This window comes from Macrobrachium rosenbergii, chromosome 47, assembly GCF_040412425.1.
Source record: "Macrobrachium rosenbergii isolate ZJJX-2024 chromosome 47, ASM4041242v1, whole genome shotgun sequence".
Classification (NCBI taxonomy): domain Eukaryota; kingdom Metazoa; phylum Arthropoda; class Malacostraca; order Decapoda; family Palaemonidae; genus Macrobrachium; species Macrobrachium rosenbergii.
In genome coordinates this window covers 29516296-29538123 of record NC_089787.1, presented here as the reverse complement: position 1 = coordinate 29538123, position 21828 = coordinate 29516296, and the positions used below count along the sequence as shown (strand labels likewise).

Below are 21828 nucleotides of genomic sequence, written 5' to 3'. Positions count from 1 at the left end.
AAAAATTCCGAATTTCCAAACAGACGTCTGACAGAGAGAGAGAGAGAGAGAGAGAGAGAGGTTCCTAAGAAACGCGATGCATATGCATGAGCGAAGGGGGAAAAGAAATAAGGGGGAAAATGAAATGCAGGGAGACAGGAGGATGGCTTCGGTAATGAAGGCGGAACGCAAAGTCGCTTTGCAAACCGCCGGGGCATTACTTCTTTCTTGCCAGGTTTTACGACGCGCGCGCACGCACACATGCATGCATGACTGCATTATGAAAGAGGGACGAATTCCGTTCGTTCGCGCGTGCAAGCATGCAAGCAAGCAGGTGAGCTCGCAAACATGCACAAACACGTAATGGTCTCGTATTGAACGTTAGTTACGGCAGCGCGTATTTCAACACAAGCACACACCAGACCACAGGCGTACGAGTGTGTGTATATATAATGTATGCATGCATGAGTTTCATGAAGTCTCTCAACACACACCCAAAGTAAAATTGCTTTTAACACACACAAACACACACATAAAATACATTCGTGCGTGTGTTACGCAAAAGAAACACTTCTCAACACAAACACACTAAAAAAAACGCCCAAGAGTTTACAATAAGAAATATAAATACTTTTTAAACACGCACATACTCAAGTGTCTGCATTACTGACGAAAATGTTCTCGAACAATAAACGTGAAAATAAATTACAGTCGCATTTATGTGCGTTCAGTGAAACATTAAAATCTTTAATACACACGCACACAGAATACATTAATAAATGAAAGGCGTTTAAATATTTAAATGTATTGATACACATGCAGAGAAAAATAAAGCGCACTTGTCCGCGTTTTATGAAGAGGAAACGCATTTCATAACACACCCAGATAAATTGGACATCGGGCGAGCCGTGGAAGGGAGAAAGGTTTTTCTTGCAGTCAAGCAATTGCACGCATATAGCGTGCGTGAGTGCATATATTGGGGATTCATGTGCTGGTATACGAATGACATTTGTTTATGCCCTCTCAAAGGAGTGTCAAGAAGCACAATTTGCTCATGAATATCCAGGAACGCAATTTATTTCAAAGTGGTCATCACATAAAATTTCTTTAGCACACTCAAACAATCCACGCAAACTTCAAACGCTGAAAAGGATGCACACGCAAATCACACACGCGTGTTACGAAAGAAAACTTTCGCCCCCCACACACGCCAACGCATAAAACAAAAGCAAAACCGTGTGTATTACAAGAGAGAGAGAGAGAGAGAGAGAGAGAGAGAGAGAGAGAGAGAGAGAGAAGAACTATGCCAATGTTTTGGAAGTGGTCTCAGGTTATATGCAAATTTCAACCTGAAAGTAAAACCCATGACACACGTAACGTTTATTTACATATACTTGACACCTGACCAACATTACGGGCCAATGACATAAATTACGAAGAGAAATGAATCCGTAATGATCTTGCGTAATGTGGGGAGACTGAACGAAATGCCCCGTAAAGAAATATACTGTCTTAATTGTAAAATACAAAGACATTATTTTTATTCTTAAAGGACGTTAATTATCTTGAGCAAGACGCTAATTTGGCTCACGAAAAACTTTATGATCTGCGTTCGACAATTATTTATAATTGCAAACTACTGCAGAGCTGAGGAAGTTTTTTCCTCACTTCTGTTTTTCTCTAACCTATAGACACCTAGCTTTTTTTTTTCTTCTTTCTTTTCACTGGTTTTTCTATCGACTTTGATCAAATCTTGTCCAACTGACCCATAGAATGTTCTTCCCCGAAGGGGAGTAGTGCCGTCAGTGCTCCTCACGCAGTGTATTGTAAGCATTACTTCAGGTTCTTTTCAGCGTCCCTTCGGCTCACAGCTGCAAACCCTTTCATTCCTTTTACTGTGCCTTCGTTCATATTCTCTTTCTTCCATCTTTCTTTTCACCCTCTCCTAATAACTGTTTCTTAGTGCAAATGCGAGGGTTTCCTCCTACTACACCTTTAAAACTTTTTTACTCTCAATTTCCCCTTCAGCGCTAAATGACCTCATAGGTCCCACCGCTTGGCCTTTGGCCTAAATCTTGTATTCCACTCCATTCCATGGAAAGTTCTTGACACGTACCTCCAAAAAGCTGCATTAAATCTTTCGAAAACGAAGTATCCATCACAAAATTCGTTTAAATTATCGTTACAACGCTTCAAATGATTGCCTTCCCATTCTGCGCTAAATGATCATTAACATTTCATCCCATTCTCCAAGAAAACCCAGCCAACGTCCCTTCTATCAACACCTGCAAACAAAGCGGATAACATTTACGGTTAAGAACCCAGTCATTACCTGGCCATTAACGCCAAGGGCAGTTTCATCAGACCTGACCTTAACATTCTTCTTCTTCTTCTCGGACCGGACGCTGTTGGATTCCTGCAGACGCCCGCCCGGCGGAGGGAGGTTGTCGTCCTTTACACGGACAAGCCCCTCCTGAGGATGCTGTTTGGGAGGAAGGTTGTCGTCCTTTACACGGACAAGCCCCTCCCGAGGATACCGTTTGGGTTAACTTTCCCTTCGGAAGATAGGAGATAAATGTGGAATTGAATCCTGTGGATTATTACTCCGAGGGTGGTTGTCGTAACTTACTCTGGCCTCGTTGGGAATAACATTACCGCTCGCACCAGACACCTACCCCCCCACCTCATCTCACCTGTTTTGGAGCCCTGTGAAGCATCTTACAACCCGCTGGCTCTCAGGCCTTATTGAGATCCACCGCCACATCCACAAGACCAACCACACTTGGGTGTTTTGAGTAGCTTTTATCACGTCATCGTGTGGGTTGTCAATATCAAATTCATGCAGGCTCTAATGTACTCTCCATGCAGGCTTCATGTAGACTCTATGCAGACTCTTCGTGTACACTCTCCATGTAGCAAACTCTGCAATGTACACTTAATGTAGACTCTCAATGTAGATTCTCATGTAAACTCTCCAAGTAGACTCCTCATGCACTCTCGCATAGGCTCTCCATGTAGACCCATGCAGACTCTCATGTAGACTCTCCATGTAGACTCCATGCAGACTCTCATGCAGACTCTCCATGTAGACTCTCGCATAGGCTCTCCATGTAGACTCCATGCAGACTCTCATGTAGACTCTCGCATAGGCTCTCCATGCAGACTCTCTATGTAGATTCTCACATAGGCTCTCCATGTAGACTCTCATGTAGGCTCTCCATGCCGACTCTAATGCAGACTCTCCAAACAGACTCATCTGATGACACTGAAGGGTGAAGGGGATACTTCCCTTGCAAGGCAACCGAAGACTGTTGATTACGCTCCACAAAGAACAAAGAACTAAAAATAATCGCATGCGCAAGCAACAGCTCTCTGGACGCCAGAATCCGCTCCGATTTCACTGTTTTCGGGAAGTCCACTTCATAGGACTTTTACTGTTTTTGGGAAGTCCACTTCATAGGACTTTTACTGTTTTCGGGAAGTCCACTTCAAAGGACTTTTACTCCTACACTCACGATACTGTTAAAAAGAGATTAAAAGATTACCGTCTGGTAATAATGACTGCTGCAAGAGATTGCTTTCCTCACCGTACTGAGAGTGTTTTTTTTTCTATGATAGGCTTTTTTTTTTGCAGTTATGTTAGGGGTTTGTATTTGACAACCGGTACGTTTTTCGAATAGTAAGGCCTTTTTTTTTTTTTATTCGAGACCCTTTTGATATTTTTTTTCTAATGTTTTAAGTTGGATATTTCTCAGATTTGAGTCTTAATTCTTACACTGAGTGTGGCTTTTTTTCATAATTCATCCTTCTATTTCTTCTACAGTTGAGAATGGTTTATTTTTTACTGGCATTTTAAATTTGAACAGTTTTTATCAAAGTTAAGTAAACGATTTTTGCAAATACATTCGTTTTCATCAAGATATTGTAGGTTGTCTAAAATAAGAGTGACGTGAACTGCAAAATAAATGCAATATTTAAAAAAAAGCAGTGAACGTTATTGCACTTTCTGCGCGTCAAAAAAAAAGAATAACTAACGGTGTATATATCTTGTTTAAACTGACTCCTGACCTTAAAAATAAATCTCCCTGATTTCGCAATAAATCTGCTGAGAGAGAGAGAGAGAGAGAGAGAGAGAGAGAGAGAGAGAGAGAGAGAGAGAGAGAGAGAGAGAAATGATAAACGATGGTGATTATGATTTCAAACGTGCCACTCCATCTTTTTTTTTTTTTTATTTTATCGAACAGGAAATTCAGACCAATATTCCCAATTGTTATTGAGGGTGCATATTTATAAAATATTACAGCCAACATCTTGTTTTCTTTCCTTCTAATGCATAAGGACACTACTGTATGGAAATATGTAAGGCATGTATGCACAACAACAACAATAATAATAATAATAATAATAATAATAATAATAATAATAATAATAATAATAATAATAATAATAATAATAATAATAATAATAATAAGAAGAAGAAGAAGAAGAAGAAAAATGAAGAAGAAGAAATGCCCAGCATTAGCTCAAAATGAATGTAAAAGAAGGCATGACACAGTCACCAAAAACTTGCACTGGAAAACCAGAAAAGAAAACTAGCCACCATATACCCCAAAAAGAGGTGGAAATCGAAAAATCAAGGTACCCTGGGGGTACGATGTTAGGAATGCCCCATGACACAGACTTGAAGACCAAACCTAATCCTGATAAAGAAAGAAACCTAAAATGTATCTCTGACAGATGAACCCAAACTATAGAGACACAAAGACTTAACAATAAAAAAAAAGAAAATACAGAAACTGGACTATGGCAAGCTGCTGTGAAAGTGGTACCTATACTCCTGGAAGCACGAGAGGTAATTTCAGAGGACCTCAGGAGGTACCTGGAGAGGGCGGGACGCCCAAATCTCGAGCTGTGCGTGCTCAAGGAAAGTGTATCGCTGGCCACAGCAAGGATAAATACGAGAGTGATGGGATCCTAAGATAACTAAGGGTCAGGTCCTCAGAAGGGAATTTTGCAGTCTTGAAGAGAGGAAAATAAGTTCAGTATAATAATATATTCCTGTACAGAATTACATAACGATTTATTGTATAGAATTCCATAATATATTTCTTTTATAGAACTCCTACATAACATTCTTGTACAGAATTCCATAACAATATACTCTTTTACAGAATTCCCAGATACTAATTCCTACCTGAATCAATGTGCTTATTTTAGATTATACCCCATCGCTACCTAATGAATTACTGAACCGAACTAGTTGAAACTTTTGCATCATGATTTTTAAACTAACTGACTGAATTACAGAATTCTCGCAATTTTTCGCTGCAGACAAATACATCAAAGAAAATAAATTTATTATCTAAAGTAAATCACGATTTATCGGTCACGGTGAAGGCAATAGTGCTTTACTCAAGCACTGAACTAATGACCTGCCTTACCTAAAACACATGAGTTATTGGCAAAATAAATTGAGAGAGAGAGAGAGAGAGAGAGAGAGAGAGAGAGAGAGAGAGAGAGAGAGAGAGAGTTGCATTGCATGTGAGTCACACTTTATCACTTTGTTCAAGAGACAGATTACGAGAGAAGCCATTATCAAGGGATCAATCTTATCTGGGCAATACGCGTTCGGTTTTTAAATACCTGTCTCAAGCCCCATGATAAGACATGAAGGTTATAAGATTCAAAGGGCCCGTCTGTCTAGACTTGGGTGGAAACACAGGTATTATACCAATCCCTACTAATCTGTACGATCGATTGCAATGCAGGATTAGAACATGAAAAGAAAACGATACAGGTATTTTACCAATCCCTACTAATATATTCGACCGACCGAGGCACGGGATTAGAACACGAAAGAGAAATGATACAGTAATTGTAAAAAAACAAAGATTAACAAATATACTAATTTTATGTGGAATTCGCCGATGGCTGACTGAGCTTAAGGTGTTATTTCACTGCAAAATATCCACTCGTGCTACACAGAAGTTAAACTTTTGTCATGACACCGTGACAAGGCAATACGTGACAAATAATTTACTTCATAGGGAGCATTTTCGAATGCCACGCAATGAATCTGTTTGCGTAATTTTCGCATGTCAAACAATGGCAGAAAAATTTCGTTATACAGATTTTTTCGACGTTAAAAGTTATGATTTTTCCAGAATAAGGGCAAATTAATAAATTCATATCCTCCACTATTTCGATATGTTCAGGAGTACACACACACATATATATGTGTGTGTGTATATATATATATATATATATATATATATATATATATATATATATATATATATATATATATATATATATATATATATATATATATATATATGTGTGTGTGTGTGTTACTATAAAAATAACATTTTAAATTCTGGCTGAAATGTGGGTAATCATAAGATAAAAATCACCTGACTTCAGAAAATTGATAAAAAAATAATTTGGTGACTGAATGACTTAACATAAACTCACCTGACGTCAATAAAAAAAAACGGGATTACTTAACACGGGAATTAAACTCCATCAAGGTCAATTTTATATCCTTCTCTTTACTCCTATGCAAATAGAATCTCTTACGAAGGTGAGAAGTTTAATAAAATGAATGTAATACAGTATCCTACGAACCAAATTTAAATCACAAAAATATGGATAAGATAGGAACAATTTCTACCATATGAGAATTCAATTCTCACAAACAACACAACTTTCTGTAATACATACATTCAATAAATCAATCTCCTACAAATACTTTCATAAAAATCAGAAACTATCCATGATTTAACTTGAATGCAATTCAGTTTTAACTATCGAAATAAAATATATTTCCTAAAAAAACTATTAATATAATATACATAATTATTAAGCTACAAATGTCTAAGTGGATATTAAACGACATTTTCAACTTAACATCTGTGTACTGTGCATATAAAATATAACGGTAATGTGATAAAAATTCATATTATACTGTATATATATATATATATATATATATATATATATATATATATATATATATATATACATATACATACATATATACATATATGTATTATATACACATATATATAATACATAAATATGTATGTATTATATATATACTGTATATGTATATATATAATAAATATAAATATATATATCTATGTATATATATATATATATATATATATATATATATATATATATATATATATATATATACACATATACCTTTTATCCACAGCTCTCAAAAAAAAAAAAAAACACTTCTACTGCATATCTGCAAAACTCTGCCCTTCAATAATACAATCACAGGCCTCATCATGCGGAGTAATTGGTTATCAGTCGAAACGCGTGGATTTGAATGATGATGTGTGCCTGATATTTTGTAATTTTGTATTTCTCCATTTTGGTTTTGTGCACGAGATAACCTGTCAAGGAATGAATGAATGTATATGTATATATATATATATATATACAGTATATATATGCATATATAATATATATATATATATATATATATATATATATATATATATATATATATATATATATATATATATATATATATATGAATGTGTGTATGTGTGTGTGCAAGTATGGCCGGCTTTGCATTTGCCTGCAAACAAATGTTCATTTTTAAAAATCTAACCCAACTTGAAGGCTACAGTAACGAGGACTCACGTACTGTACATACGGGAGATTATACATTTATACATACATACATGAATACATACATAAGCACACACACATATGTGTGTGTATATAAAAGTATTTACAACACCTCAGCAAAAAAAAAAAAAAATCTTAATCAGAAGCAATTCCTCGGACGTATCAAGCTAGGAGAGAAGACATCACTTTTACTAATCTGGACACATCATATGATTTGGCCTCAACAATAAAATCCACAAAAAAAAGTAAAATCTTAATCAGGTTCGAGCAGGACCTCAAGGCTGACTCTGCTGTTAATGACTTCCAGAAGGCAATGCATCACAATCATGACCTAATTGCCTTGTTAGCGTGAAGTTATCTTAAAACGTTCAGCCAATTATTCGCACGATGCGTTTAAATACTAAAGCGTAAAATGTGCATTAATTGTTCAAATAATATATTATTGTAGCGTTACAAATAATATTATGTGTAAATGAAGTGTACACAAGACAGGTGAAAATAAAATAAGCATCAATTGTTCCAATAATATATTAGCGTTACAAATAGTATTATGTGTAAATGAAGTGTATACGAGACAGGTGGAAAAAAAATTTTTTTTCTGAGAATTTTGATACGTCACCTAAAACATTTAATAACACCTAAATTCGAAAATGAGCAAAATACATGTTTAATAACTCTATACCATGTTTTCCATAACTAATTTCACGTTAAAAGGTAAAATTAAAAATCATAAGCTTGAGTGTAATATGTTAATATCCAGGCAGAACTAAAAAATCAAAACTTGAGTAAAAATAAGGTAGTGATTTACCTAAACTTTTATGATTTTATTGTATATAATTCAGAACAAAGTCATACCTGCAAAATAGGAATTGGAAAATGGAAAATTTAAATAAAATTTACTTTTAAAATCTATATTTTACGTTGAAAACTAAGAAAAAAAAATCACATACTCGAGTGTAATACGTTGATATCTAAGCAGAACTAAAATCCCAAAACTTGATCGGAAATCATAAAAAATAAATGATATATAATTAATTACCTCTCCGGGAAAACCAAAATTAATGATCTGATATAAACTCATTGATAAATAAATGTTTTATTACGATTTTAATGTATTAAATACACATGAAGGTCACCACTGAAAAGCCAGAATGAAGAAATATAAAGTTTAAACGAAAAATATTGAATATTCAGATTTTCCGTTTTGGAAGTTGAGCGGCCTAAAATAACAAGCAAGACGAAACTTTATGAAAAACTAACGATAATAAGCGTTCATCTCGACCCAAAAGGAAGCGTGGGCGTTGATGTCCGGCTTTCAAACGAATGCAAAATCAAGTGGGTGTGACGTCACGGGCGTGGGCGGCCCGTCATTAGCAAGTCTATGGGAGAGTGCTCGCCTGGTATGATGGAAGAACACACACACTCACTCACTCTCACTCTCTCTCTCTCTCTCTCTCTCTCTCTCTTTCATTTACTGCTGTGGCGGGAGGATGAAAGGGAAAGTATTCCTTTTTTTTTAGGGGGAGATATGGGATATACGATATATCTTTAGAAAGAAATAACAGGATATATTGCATAAGATAAACAGTACCCATGTCATATGATATAAATTAGGGACATGTTGATCTCACATGCCCTAATGGGTTCGATGGCTGAGCGGTGCGATGTTTAGTTTACGTCTGTTAAGTCCGTGGGAAAAAAAGAATTATATTTCAGGAAAAAAAAGTTTTTGCTATTGTAAGGAGGTAATTAAGAACATATTTATCAATGGAAAAACGAGGACACGAGATCTATGTAAAAATACAGTATATCCCTGGAAAGAAATACAATATATAAATGTCCAGTTGGGATGTAATACGATATATGTAGATGGGAATAAAGTAACCAAGAAAAACTATATATATGGAATAAGGACACCAACACAGAGTGAAAACGGGATAGATAGAAAACGGGAGAGGGTAATAACTCGATATGATGAAGGAAAAGTGGAAGATGTAATGTATATCGCAGATAAGTAAAAAAAGAAACACGATCAATACACAACAGGGGAAACGGGAGGACCCAATCTAACAAATGAGATCATTTACTGTAGGGAAGATGTGGTAATATCATTACCGCTGCCCCGGAGCAAGATCCCGTGCTGGCATATGGTCAGGTTAAATTACGACAATTTCCGGAGCTACAGAATATGTATCGATGTGGAGAAAGAGGTTATATATCTTAAGAAAGGAATAGTATGTGAATAGTTTTTGCACCTTTAGAAATGAAAAGTATGTACTTTGAGAATGGTAAGGATATGAACTTCATGAAACAATAATTATAAGTATTCTTATCAACGGCAAGGATACAACCTTTTGAAACAAAAGTAGCAAATGTTCTAAAAAATATATAGGATGTGTGGTTTAAGAAACAAAGAGTGGAATATGCCACAAAAGAACTAAGAAGAAGATAGCGAATTCTGGTAGACAGGAATAAAAATATATATATATATATATATATATATATATATATATATATATATATATATATATATATATATATATATATAATGTCTCGCTGGGAGACAAGAACCAAACACGTATTACAGAGACGGAAAAAGAAATCAAGATGCAACATCAAACAAATTTCTCTCGCGCCGCTTCGTGAAGAACAGCAAAATGTAACTTCGCTAACGACCCAGTTTTAAAGTAGCGTCTCCCACGGGAAGAAGTCCTTCGGAAGAGCAGCAGGAGCTTTTGACTCCTTAAAAAGTGATTGTTCACACACGGGCAAAAATAGCAGCTCTTTTCATCGAGAATCGGGATTTAAAAAAAAAAAAAAAAAAAAACCGCAATGTCATCAGCCCTTAAAGGGTCTCGTACCTTAAGTGGCTCTCAGGTTAACCAGACGACGATTCTTTCGAGCCAACAAGAGGAAATCTCGTTATGATTTTCATGATCTATTAAAGAAAAAATGGCCAGTATTGCTCCTTCAATATATGACGGTCTTGATTTACAAAATTTCTTTGTTAATATTTTCGTGATATATTAAAAAAAATTTCGAGTAATGCTTTTTCAATCTATGCCAGTCCTAATTTCCATAATCTCTCTCTTAAGATACTCGTGATAAATTAAAAAATAAACAAATATCCAATGATACTCCACCAATCCATGAAAGCATTCATTTCCATAATTTCTATGTCGAGATTCTCGTGAATTAAAAAAAAAAAAGTTCAGTAATGCTCCGTCAATCCATGACAGCCTAATTACTACAATTCCTCCATTAAGCTTCCCGCGATGAATTAAAATAAATAAACAAATGTCCAGTAATGCTCCGTCAATCTATGACAGCCTTAATTCCCATAATTTCCCTGTTAATATTTTCGTGATGAATAAAAAAAAATTCCAGCAATGCTTTTCCAATCTATGCCAATCCTGATTTCCATAATCTCTCCGTTTTTAAGGGCGTCTAACCTGTCCCATCTTCTATGATTTCCGTCAAGGTTGTCTGCGCGCGGTCTTTCCTTGCCCCTGCCTTTCCACTTTTCCTCCAGGCCTGGTCTACAAAAGGACACCCAGGTGATTGCATGTTGCGCAGTAGCTTTAACAGGTTAAGGAGCATTAGCATAATTTGCTAGCCTTTTACCATTCACAGGCACAAGCCATGTTTTCTATACTTGTAGACTTTAGAAACACAGAGTAGAGGATTTAAGACGCCAAAGCTGAGGTTTGGAAAACCTACAAATCTAACTAACAAACTTATGAGATGTTGAAAAAGTTTTCCTTGCAGACGAGGCTGGTTTAGCTTTGTACGGGAATGGTCATCTATTATATATTCAGAGTCTGTCCCTGTAAGAGTTGAAAAGTAAAGTTTTTTCATAAATACCAAACGTTTCGAGTTTATGTAAAAGGGGGCGGAGAAAGTATTTCTTAAAGTTTCGTAGAATTTTCCAGAACGGAACAAATCCGTTCATATTTCTTGGGTGGATTATGAATAAAATTATCAAAAGAAAATCGAGGAAGCTGTTATATTGGGATATTAACCCGGCTGGTTTTTAATGATGATAATATATTCTTCGTTTTTTTGTGATAATTAGAGATTCTTAGTTTTGCTTTCTTCATAGAATATTCGGGTTTCCCCAAGGTCATAAACGACCTAGGGCACTGAAGATGCCAAAACAATTCGAAACTCACTGACATGAAAGATTACTGTAACACAACGTTAATAAACGATTCGAATGCAAACACAATACTAAAAACATCATCTGGAAACACTGTAATTGAACATTATCAAATGGTGTCTGAACTGTTACACCATATTAATGATACATCTGAAAACATTTAAAACAACGAAGAAAGAGCAACTCGAACATACAAAAAACAATTGAAGAAGTCATCCGTAAAACATCAAAGCAACAAACCATCTGGAAAGTGACGAAACTCCGAGTCAACAAAAAATAAACAAAAATAAAAAATCTGAAAGATGCTAAACCAATAACAACAGGGCAGAAAACAAAGTAAAACGAAAGTGGGCAGAAATATGTAAATGCTGTACAAAAGGATTTAGGGGTCGTAGTAACATCTCTATCATTTTCCTTACCTTTTCATCGTATTTTTTTCCTTTGCTGATTAGCGAATGAGAGTGTCGAGTACACCACTTACCTAGAAACGAAAAAATTACGTTATCAATAGGATGTTAAGGGTTGGAATAATGCATGAAAGCATTTTTTACTTGGCACAATTAAAATTAATAAATCCGATATTTTATTTTATCAGTGTAATAATTATTATCATCAACTTATAAGGTAAACACTTCCCATAACACGTGAAAAACGATATCTCCGCTTCGCAAGCTTTCGTACAATGAGCTGAAAAACGTAACAGACTCGAGAGTAAAAAGTCATAACAAAATTACAAATGGCAAAAATAAAGATGGACCACAATGCACAATAAAAATGTTGGTAAAATTACCCGCGAAAAAAACATGAGAGTTATATTTCTACGTGGCTTCTATAGTTTTCTTCACAGGTCGGCGTAAAGAAGAGAGCGAGAGACAGCTTAATACTTCTATCTAGCAAGGCATACGAGTTGAAAGGAGGAAAACTTCCTAGCGAAGCAAAAAAAGGAAAAGGAGGAAAAATTGTTAGTTGATAAAAGTGAGGCCTACCCCAGAGGAAAGGCGTAAGCTACCTACCTAAAGAAATCGACACATCAGCTTGTTATCTAAATTGCGTTGTCATGACACGGCCCTGCTGGCATGCTACCTAAACACGTAGACGAAGGGGGAGGGTGGGTGGGGGTGGTTGAAATTGTCAAAACACTTTCACTGAAGCTTTGAATTTGAGGTAGAAGTAAAAGTAAGTATGCAACCAGTTTTCCAGTAAAACGAGACAAATGTATATACGCAATTTGCAAAGGATCATGTGTGTGTAATTATTTGCCTAGGGATATAGTTTTAAAGAAAACGAGAGGGGTATTGTGTGAAGTACTGACACAAGAAAGTAATATGTCCTGCAACCGAGAAATATAAAAAATAACCGACAGGTACTCGATAAGTCATGAAATATACCAATATCATACATAACTATAAATGAGAGAGAGAGAGAGAGAGAGAGAGAGAGAGAGAGAGAGAGAGAGAGAGAGAGAGAGAGAGAGAGAGAGAGAGAATTTTCAATCACGACGAAGCATTGTTATCGTTTGCCCCCCAGACTAATAAAAAAAAAAAGCCCCAGAACTGAAACGTTTCTGCCTTTTAGACTGACAACAAAAACTAAAAAAAACTCCCAAAAATAAAAAAAAATCAACAAAAATAAAAAATAAAAATAAATCGCTGAGATTCGACATACAACCATAACTTTTGAGTGACCTTTGGGTCACTTATTTTTTTTTTAAATAATTCAATGAATTTCCCTCTTTCGCATTTCTAGTATGATAGAAGTATCAGTCAAATAATAATAATAATAATAATAATAATAATAATAATAATAATAATAACAGTAACTTTTGGGTCACTTAATTTTTTTTAACAATTCAATGAATTTCTCTCTTTCGCATTTCTAGTATGATAGAACATCAGTCAGGTGGTAATAATAATAATAATAATAATAATAATAATAATAATAATAATAATAATAATAATAATAACAAATAAAGATCAAAACGTTTTTCTTACCACAAGTCATAATAGAGCCAAAGTCTTTATGAGTGCTAAACAAAAATTTTATATACGACGCTCTGAAAAGTCAGGGAAATAAAACACATATCAACGAAGAAAGACTCTTAAAGAAACAGCATTTGACAGTATACTGGGCCATCCGGTCAGCTGTTAGGAAGAGAATGGGTGTTGTTCTCCAGAGAAGGTTTACAAATAACTGTAACAGAAGACAGAGCTGTCAAGTCTTTTCGTCACAGCTTTTTCTTCATCTTTTTTTTCATTACCATATGAGCAGTCTCTTCTTTGAATGCTTGCTGGGAAAGTTCGTGGTTTTTTTTAAGTTTGTTATTTAAGAATGTTACGTTTTTTACAGTACTATTTCCATCTAAAATGTGACAGATCTCTCTCTCTCTCTCTCTCTCACTCAATCAATAAAAAGGTGCTTGAATACTTAGTAATTTTCCCAGCCTCCATCCCCCCGTAACAACCCACCCTGGCAATTCCCTCTCTCTCTCTCTCTCTCTATCTCTCTCTCTCTCTTTCCCAATCAATAAAAATGCGTTTGAATACTTAGCAATCTTCCCTGAACGCCCCCTCCCCACCAACAACCAACACTCCCAATACACAATGCCCCCATCCCTCACAAGAAAACCGTCCTTTACAAAAACAGAGTAAACTAAAGTCTCTCTCTCTCTTTCTCCTTTTCCCTTTGAGACCCGACTATCCTTCACAAACAAGGAATAAAAGGAGATATATACCTTCCACTTCGGGGCACATTTATCTCTCGAAATGGACTCGCCCTCGTAAAAAAGCGAGGACTACGCTGTGTTGTCGGAATGGCCAATGAAGCCGGAGATGGCTAAGGGTTCCTTGCAAGGTATTGCGTCCTAGCTGCTCGTAGAGATAGGTAGCAGGACTCTTGTTTACATTGTGCTAAATAAATATTGATGAGGACTGACCGGAATGCACCTTCTCTCCTGACAGATAAGACGCGCGAATGGGATTATTATTTATCACTACTATTATTATTATTACTGAATACAATTGCTGTTTCAACGCGACTGTTTTCAATAACACTGCCCTGAAAGAAGGACTTATTCCATATAATTGCTATTATTACTATCATTATTATTATTATTATAAGAAATCATCTCTGGTTCAGCAGTTACAGAATGAGTATGGTTCACCGCCGTATACTTTTTCTTAGATGCCAGCAAACTCATATATATATATATATATATATATATATATATATATATATATATATATATATATATATATATTATATATATATATTACTACAGGACCTCGTCATTGTCAAGTATCAAATATCTCCACTAGATACCATCCAGTTTGAATGAGGTCCTGTTAGTAATTCTACTAATGCACAGAACAACTGTGTATGTGGTGAAATTAATATATATATATATATATATATATATATATATATATATATATATATAGCCCTTAATATTACACTTAATATTCACTTGAAGTCTGGATTATCGTAACAATTACGAATGAAAACCTTAAATAATTCTAAAGGAAACTATGCTAAAGACATGCCGTACTAATCCGTATATATCTTGACCTTCATAAGCAAAACCCCTAAAATATTTAAACCTAAAATTTCTGTCACCCACATTTCTGCAGGAAAAATTAGGCCAACATCGGAGAATGGGTAGACCTCGTGAAATTGACCTTCCGAAAAAAAAAAAAAAATGTGATTCTCATTTGTAAAGACCTCACTCACCTTGACATTTGTGTCTTTATTTGCCAATTCCCCGGGATCGGGTCAGACTGCTAATGTTTTCATTATGGTCCACTGGGACATTATGGCTTTTGCCTCAGAATTTGCATACTTAGAAGTACGGGCGGCTTAACAGTAAAACATTACATACTCCTCTTAAACTAGGATTTCTTCGATATGATTAATGAAGAAACGTGGAGACCCTCCTCTCTCTCTTCTTTCTATATATCTCTCATATATATATATATATATATATATATATATATATATATATATATATATATATATATATATATATATATATAATATATATATATATATATATATATATATATATATATATATATATATATATATATATATATATATATATAGAGAGAGAGAGAGAGAGAGAGAGAGAGAGAGAGAGAGAGAGAGAGAGAGAGAGTTTTTCCGATTTTAAAATGTATGAAATGTAAGAATGAAGTGAGACTGCTACCCATCGGTACTCCTATGGATGTTTACAAAAGGCTTGATTAAGAACGTCGTCTGGTATGTAGGTGGTAACCGAACCACATACTGACCAGATCCAACGTTATCGACTTCGCTGATCATATTAGGATACAAACCAGTTTAATATCGCAGTCACGGAGTCAATGTAGAAGTCAAAGTCAAGGTTGCCTGATAAGCCATCAAGTATAACGGAAATTCTTCACCGAAAGATAAGCACATCAGATATCAATACCTACAGAGAGAGAGAGAGAGAGAGAGAGAGAGAGAGAGAGAGAGAGAGAGAGAGAGAGAGAGAGAGAGAGAGAGAGAGAGAGAGAGAGAGTCAAATGTAGGATTATATACAAAATAAAAAAAAAATATACAGCCCCCACTAGCTGTGCAGAGCAGGATACAAGTAAACAGAGCAGAAATAAAGGCCGAATTTGTGATGTCTTCAAAAGGGCACATCTGCAACTGGTAAACAAAAATGAAACATGAAATTCGGGGAGCAAGCAAGCACAGCTTAAAAATTTTCTCAATATCTCGGCTTGATTGAGAGTGCTTTTAGTGCCAGAATTGTGAAAAAATTTATTTCAAAATTAAATAAAAATACAAAAAAAATCTCCGCATGCTCCTAGATTGACAGTGTTTAAAGCTACAGTCTTGAACAAAATAAGAAACAAAATAAAAATGAAAAAGGGACCACAAACCTTGCCATGTTCCTCGATTATAAAATTGAAAAGCAATATAAAATAAATACAAGACATAAAAGCATTCCTATGCTCCATTTGGAGCGTGCAAAGGTGGTATCGCGGAAGCACGTCACCTGAACATTGTACAAAGTAGCAAAAATTTTATTACGGGTATAAAACTAAATCTACTGTATTTGGCGTTACGAGACATCACCTCAGTGCAGTCTTGAATTCAATTTTCGTCTTCACATGTGGCAAAATGTTGGAAGAAGCCAGAAAACGAGTTTCTGTGAAGATTACTCAGGGAAGGCGATACTAAATTCAATCTGAAGGCAGCATGACCATATGCTTCCTACTGAGAACAATCAGCTGTTGAATATGGTCGCGCTCAACACCTCTGGGATGAATTCTTATTTACTTTGTGATACAGGGATGAAGTTTAGCTATATGGCAAGAGGGTAATGTTAAATACAGTTTTATTGTATGTTAAAGTGCGAAAAAACCTGTAAAGTTCGATTCAGACTTTGATAAAAATATTAAGTAGATGCAGAGATGAGGTTTAAATATATGGTAAGAAGGTAAAGTTTATTACAATTTTATTGCATGTTAAAGAACTAAAAAATTGTAAAGTTCAATTCAGACTTTGATTAAAATATTAAGTAGGTGCAGAGATGAGGTTTCAATATATGACAAGAAGGTAATAAACAGTTTTATTGAATGTTAAAGTAAGAAAAAAAACCTGTAAAGTTCGTTTAGACTTTGATTTAAATATAAAGCAAAACAAACAAAAGAAAGTAGTCTAATTTTCATGGAATTGTATAAAAAATAAAGCAAAATAAACGTGACAGAAAGATAGGCTATTGTGATTTGCACTGATAAAAAAAAAACCAACATGTCAAAACAGTCAAAACACGAGAAAGGTCAAATCTACTCGAATTAATGACACATAAAAATTTTTAAAAAATTTGCAAGAGAGTAGTCTAACCTAATTTACGATACGAAAACAATACCGGACCAAAACTGCACATGATTGATGATAAAAAGCCAAACCAAAACACATGTGACGGGAAAGTCAACTCCTTAGAATACAGACCACGTAAAAAAAAAAAAAAAAAAAAAAAACACACAAGAAAAAAAATTTACAAAAAAAAAAAAAAAAATCTGCATCACAAAAATGTAAAGTATAACCAACTTTCATCAGCCGAAACGCAAAGCCTCATTAAAGTTGCGAGGCGCAGAGTGGGCAAAAATACCAAAGTTTGAACGAAAAGCCACAGACCAGACGACATTATCCGAACAATTATTGAAGGCGAGCGTACGCGACGCTCCCAGGAGGTTAGCGAGCCGCCAGACGAGAAAAAATAATAATAAAAAAAGAATAATTAATGGGTTTTATGCTTTTATTCGTGTGTCAAAACAACTGAAGCAATGCGTTGTTTTGTTACATATGATCTTGTTACTTTTTTGACCGACACAACCGAAACTAATTGTATTATGTCTTTCATTTATTCACTGATTTTCGCACAGACAAGAAAATTAAAAGATATTTTAGTTTTCCGTTTTTTTTTTGTAACAGACAACGAAATTAATCAAATATATCAGAAGCAAATGGGGAAAACTCGCTTCGTATCTTGACAGGTTTTACAGCTCACTAAATTTATATATATATATATATATATATATATATATATATATATATATATATATACATACATATATATATATACATGTATATATATATATATATATATATATATATATATATATTTCAATAATGAATTGTGACCTACCAGGAATGGCTTTAAAGGAAAAATAACACAACAGACTTTGAAACATTCACGTATACGTATACTGTAGGCATATATAAATACATACATACATACATACATACATACATATCATATATAAACAAACATTTACTGTTTAAAATAAAAAAAAAACAAGATAAAAAAACCACTACAAAAAAAGCAACTCACCAACAGAGGCAAATGAACGAACTCCGCCTCACCTTGAACCCAGCGTCACGCGGACCCCCCAAATTTGGGCAACGTCCGTTATAGCTGCAGAGAACCCAGCGCCGAAATTGCAGCCGCAGCCAGTTGCATAATTCATCCCCAAAAACAACGCCCGCATAATTAGTCATCCGCGTTCACGTCCGGATGATAATTAGTCATTCACATTTCGTCCGGATGATTTGTCAAACACTTGTTTATCCGGGTGATGAGATACCTATATATCGTCTGAGTAATTATTAGTCGGCCGCATTTTCACCTTTGTCATTTGTTAAACAACTGTTGCCGGGTGATTATGTATCTATACATTGTCCGGATAATGAAGCATTCATTTATCGTCAAGGTAATTAGGGGGTTTGTAAGTCGTCAGGAAAATTAACTGCCCAATTTTGCCGTAAATAATTAGAGGTATATATTCCTTAAATTAGTCGCGCACTTTCCTGTCCACTAATTAGTTACCCACATTTCGATTTGACAGGTAATGCCTAATAAGGCATACATCGTGACAAATTACGGTATCCATGGTTCCTCTAAATAATAAATATACCAGACTTATTCAGTGACAAATAAACATACCAGATTTATTCCACAGAATTGGATGTTAACATCGAACATAAAAAATAAAAACCTATGAAGAATCAAACAAATTCGGACCGTCTGTAATACCCATCTTATGTTCAATACGCGTGATAACTACCTTGACGGCCAAATTATTCTTCACCTCTAAATATGCAGATGACGCCCCATACATATGGTAATAAAGAGGAAAGAAACATAAAATGCCAATAAACTCCTCAGGAATGCGGGTCTTCACGTTCTTTTGACCTTGTCAATGGCGTACTAGATTGTTACGCAAGTTGTTAAAACTGTACATTCGTGACCGTTAATGATAAAACATATAAGGAGCCCTTTAAAACTGCCTCCTTGCGGAGCACCAAGGTAACGAAAAGCTTGTCCTTAAAGTAACAAATCTTAATGCTTTAATAGTTTCCTCTTCGTTTTTTGGGGTCATATTAAAGGTCACTGCCTTTTGTAACCGACTGCTAAACATTGTTGCAAAGTCCAATAACGCCTGCTCGTTCTACTATTTGATTTTAACAATGCAGGCCCTTGAACCTTAGGGGTGCGTCCACACTGTAGTTAAAACGTGTCACTAACATACGTCAACAAATTATCGCGCACATATCACAAACACTTTCAATACAAGTCAACGACTTTTTTCTTGGTGGTTCTGATCAGTGCTCCATACGATTATCCAGGTTCGTTCTCTACTTTCGGTCGCTGTTGTGTTTTCAACCTGTCTGGGTTGTGTATCCGGTAAGTTTCCAAGATGTGTTTATGACATGTTTGCTGAAATGTGGACGAACCTTTACGCTCATCTCTCCTTTCTGGACCGGCGTGAGAGTATCAACACTCAGATTGGAATAAAATAACCTTACATGCAAATGATTATTGCGCTATAAATAAATAAATGAAAGGTAGCATGAAGTACTAATCATACCAGTAAAGAAAGGCAGTTACAGAAGTAATTCGAAAGATCATTTGCATTTAAATAATTTTCAAGAAATGTCTCGGCTTCTTTCAAGTTCTGAAAACTTGATGCAGAGAAAATCATACATAATAAATAATTAGTTAGAGACCAGTCTTCCTGTTCCCACTATTATTTCAGGGAAGATACGGAAATCAGCTCACAAAAATAAACAGCTCAGTTAAAGAAAAAAAAAAAAAAAACGCACGCAATAAGCATCATTAAAATAAAATAAAGAAAAATAGGTTAGAAATCAGTCTTCCTGTTCCTACTACCATTTCAGGGAAGATACGGAAATCAACTCACAAAAATAAACAGTTCAAAATTTGTGTAAAAAAAAAAAAAAAAAAAAAAAAAAAAAAAAAGCTTCGTTCTTCGGCGCTTTTTTTCAAGGGGGGGGCCTTTAAAAACGAGGAAAGAAACAAACGTCAGAAAAATGGTGTAGTTAGCACACAAAAAATGAGGCTGGCTGAGTTTTATCATTTTTTTCTTTCTTTCCCTCCTTCATTTTTTTCCCAAAACGAATTCTGAATGACAAACAGAATTGTGTAAACATTCCCCGTCAACAGTCACGTGTTGACAAATTCCACGATTCTTGTGTTGACAAAACTTTCGGGATGTTTTTCACTCTCTCTCTCTCCTTCTCAGCAGGAAGTTTTCAAGAGACTTTCCTCTTCATGACTCGACACAAAATAACTAATTCAGAGAGAGAGAGAGAGAGAGAGAGAGAGAGAGAGAGAGAGAGAGAGAGAGAGAGAGAGAGAGAGAGACAGAGAGTGAGTTGTTGGTCGTTTGTATCATCTAAAATAAACGTAATGATGAAATTTCGAAATAACATACCGCGCCTCACTGTGCATTGCAATATCCGCATAAAAATAAACAATAAGACGCTTACTTATGCACCTTAATAGAATCTGGCGACATTGCACTCAAATACTAATAATTAAACATTCTTGACTTAATTCTATTTTGTAAGTAAACATACTTTAAGGCCATTTTAATTGCTTTCATTAAAATGTGCAGTGTTAAATGGTGTACCAAGTGCTATGTCTGCCCAACTCTACCTTCTTATGTAATTAGAAAAAGATATCTTGTTGCATTATCCTAAGAAACAAGAAAATGGTAAAGAATTCTTCTTTATATTCCTTTAATTTTACATCAATTATGCAAAAGAAACAAAAAAAAAAAAACCTATAAAAGGATTCGTTTTCTACCTCCTCGCATTTTTTTAATTGTGATATTGAAACATGAAAACTAGTAAAAGAGTCCGACTGCTTCCTCCTTAATTCTTTTTCAATTATGGGAAAGAGACAGGAAAAATGGTAAAAATATTCGTCTTCTACTTCCTTAAACTTTACTTCAACTATGCAAAAGAAACAGGAAGAAAATGGTAAAAGGATTCGTCTTCTACCACCTTAAATTTTATTTCAATTTTGCAAAGACACAGGACAAATGGTAAAAGAATGGGTCTTTTACCTCCTTAAATTTTATTTCAATTTTGCAAACGTAAAAAAATGGTAAAAGAATTCGTCTTCTACCACCTTAAATTTTACTTCAATTAAGCGAAAGAAACAGAAAGAAAATGGTAAAAGGATTCGTCTTCTACCACCTTAA

The 21828-nt window shown here is 35.0% G+C and overlaps 1 protein-coding gene and 1 long non-coding RNA gene across 2 annotated transcripts in view; both read right to left on the bottom strand.

The window, feature by feature from the left end:
• The window catches only part of LOC136830711 (terminal nucleotidyltransferase 5C), an 826400-nt gene that overhangs the window by 265335 nt on the left and 539237 nt on the right, over nt 1-21828 (bottom strand). The window lies entirely within an intron of this gene.
• LOC136830713 (uncharacterized) overlaps nt 12205-21828 on the bottom strand; it is a 223278-nt gene continuing 213654 nt past the window's right edge. Inside the window, exon 4 of the long non-coding RNA XR_010850725.1 lies at nt 12205-12269. This is a non-coding gene — a long non-coding RNA (uncharacterized lncRNA). The remainder of the gene's footprint in view (nt 12270-21828) is intronic.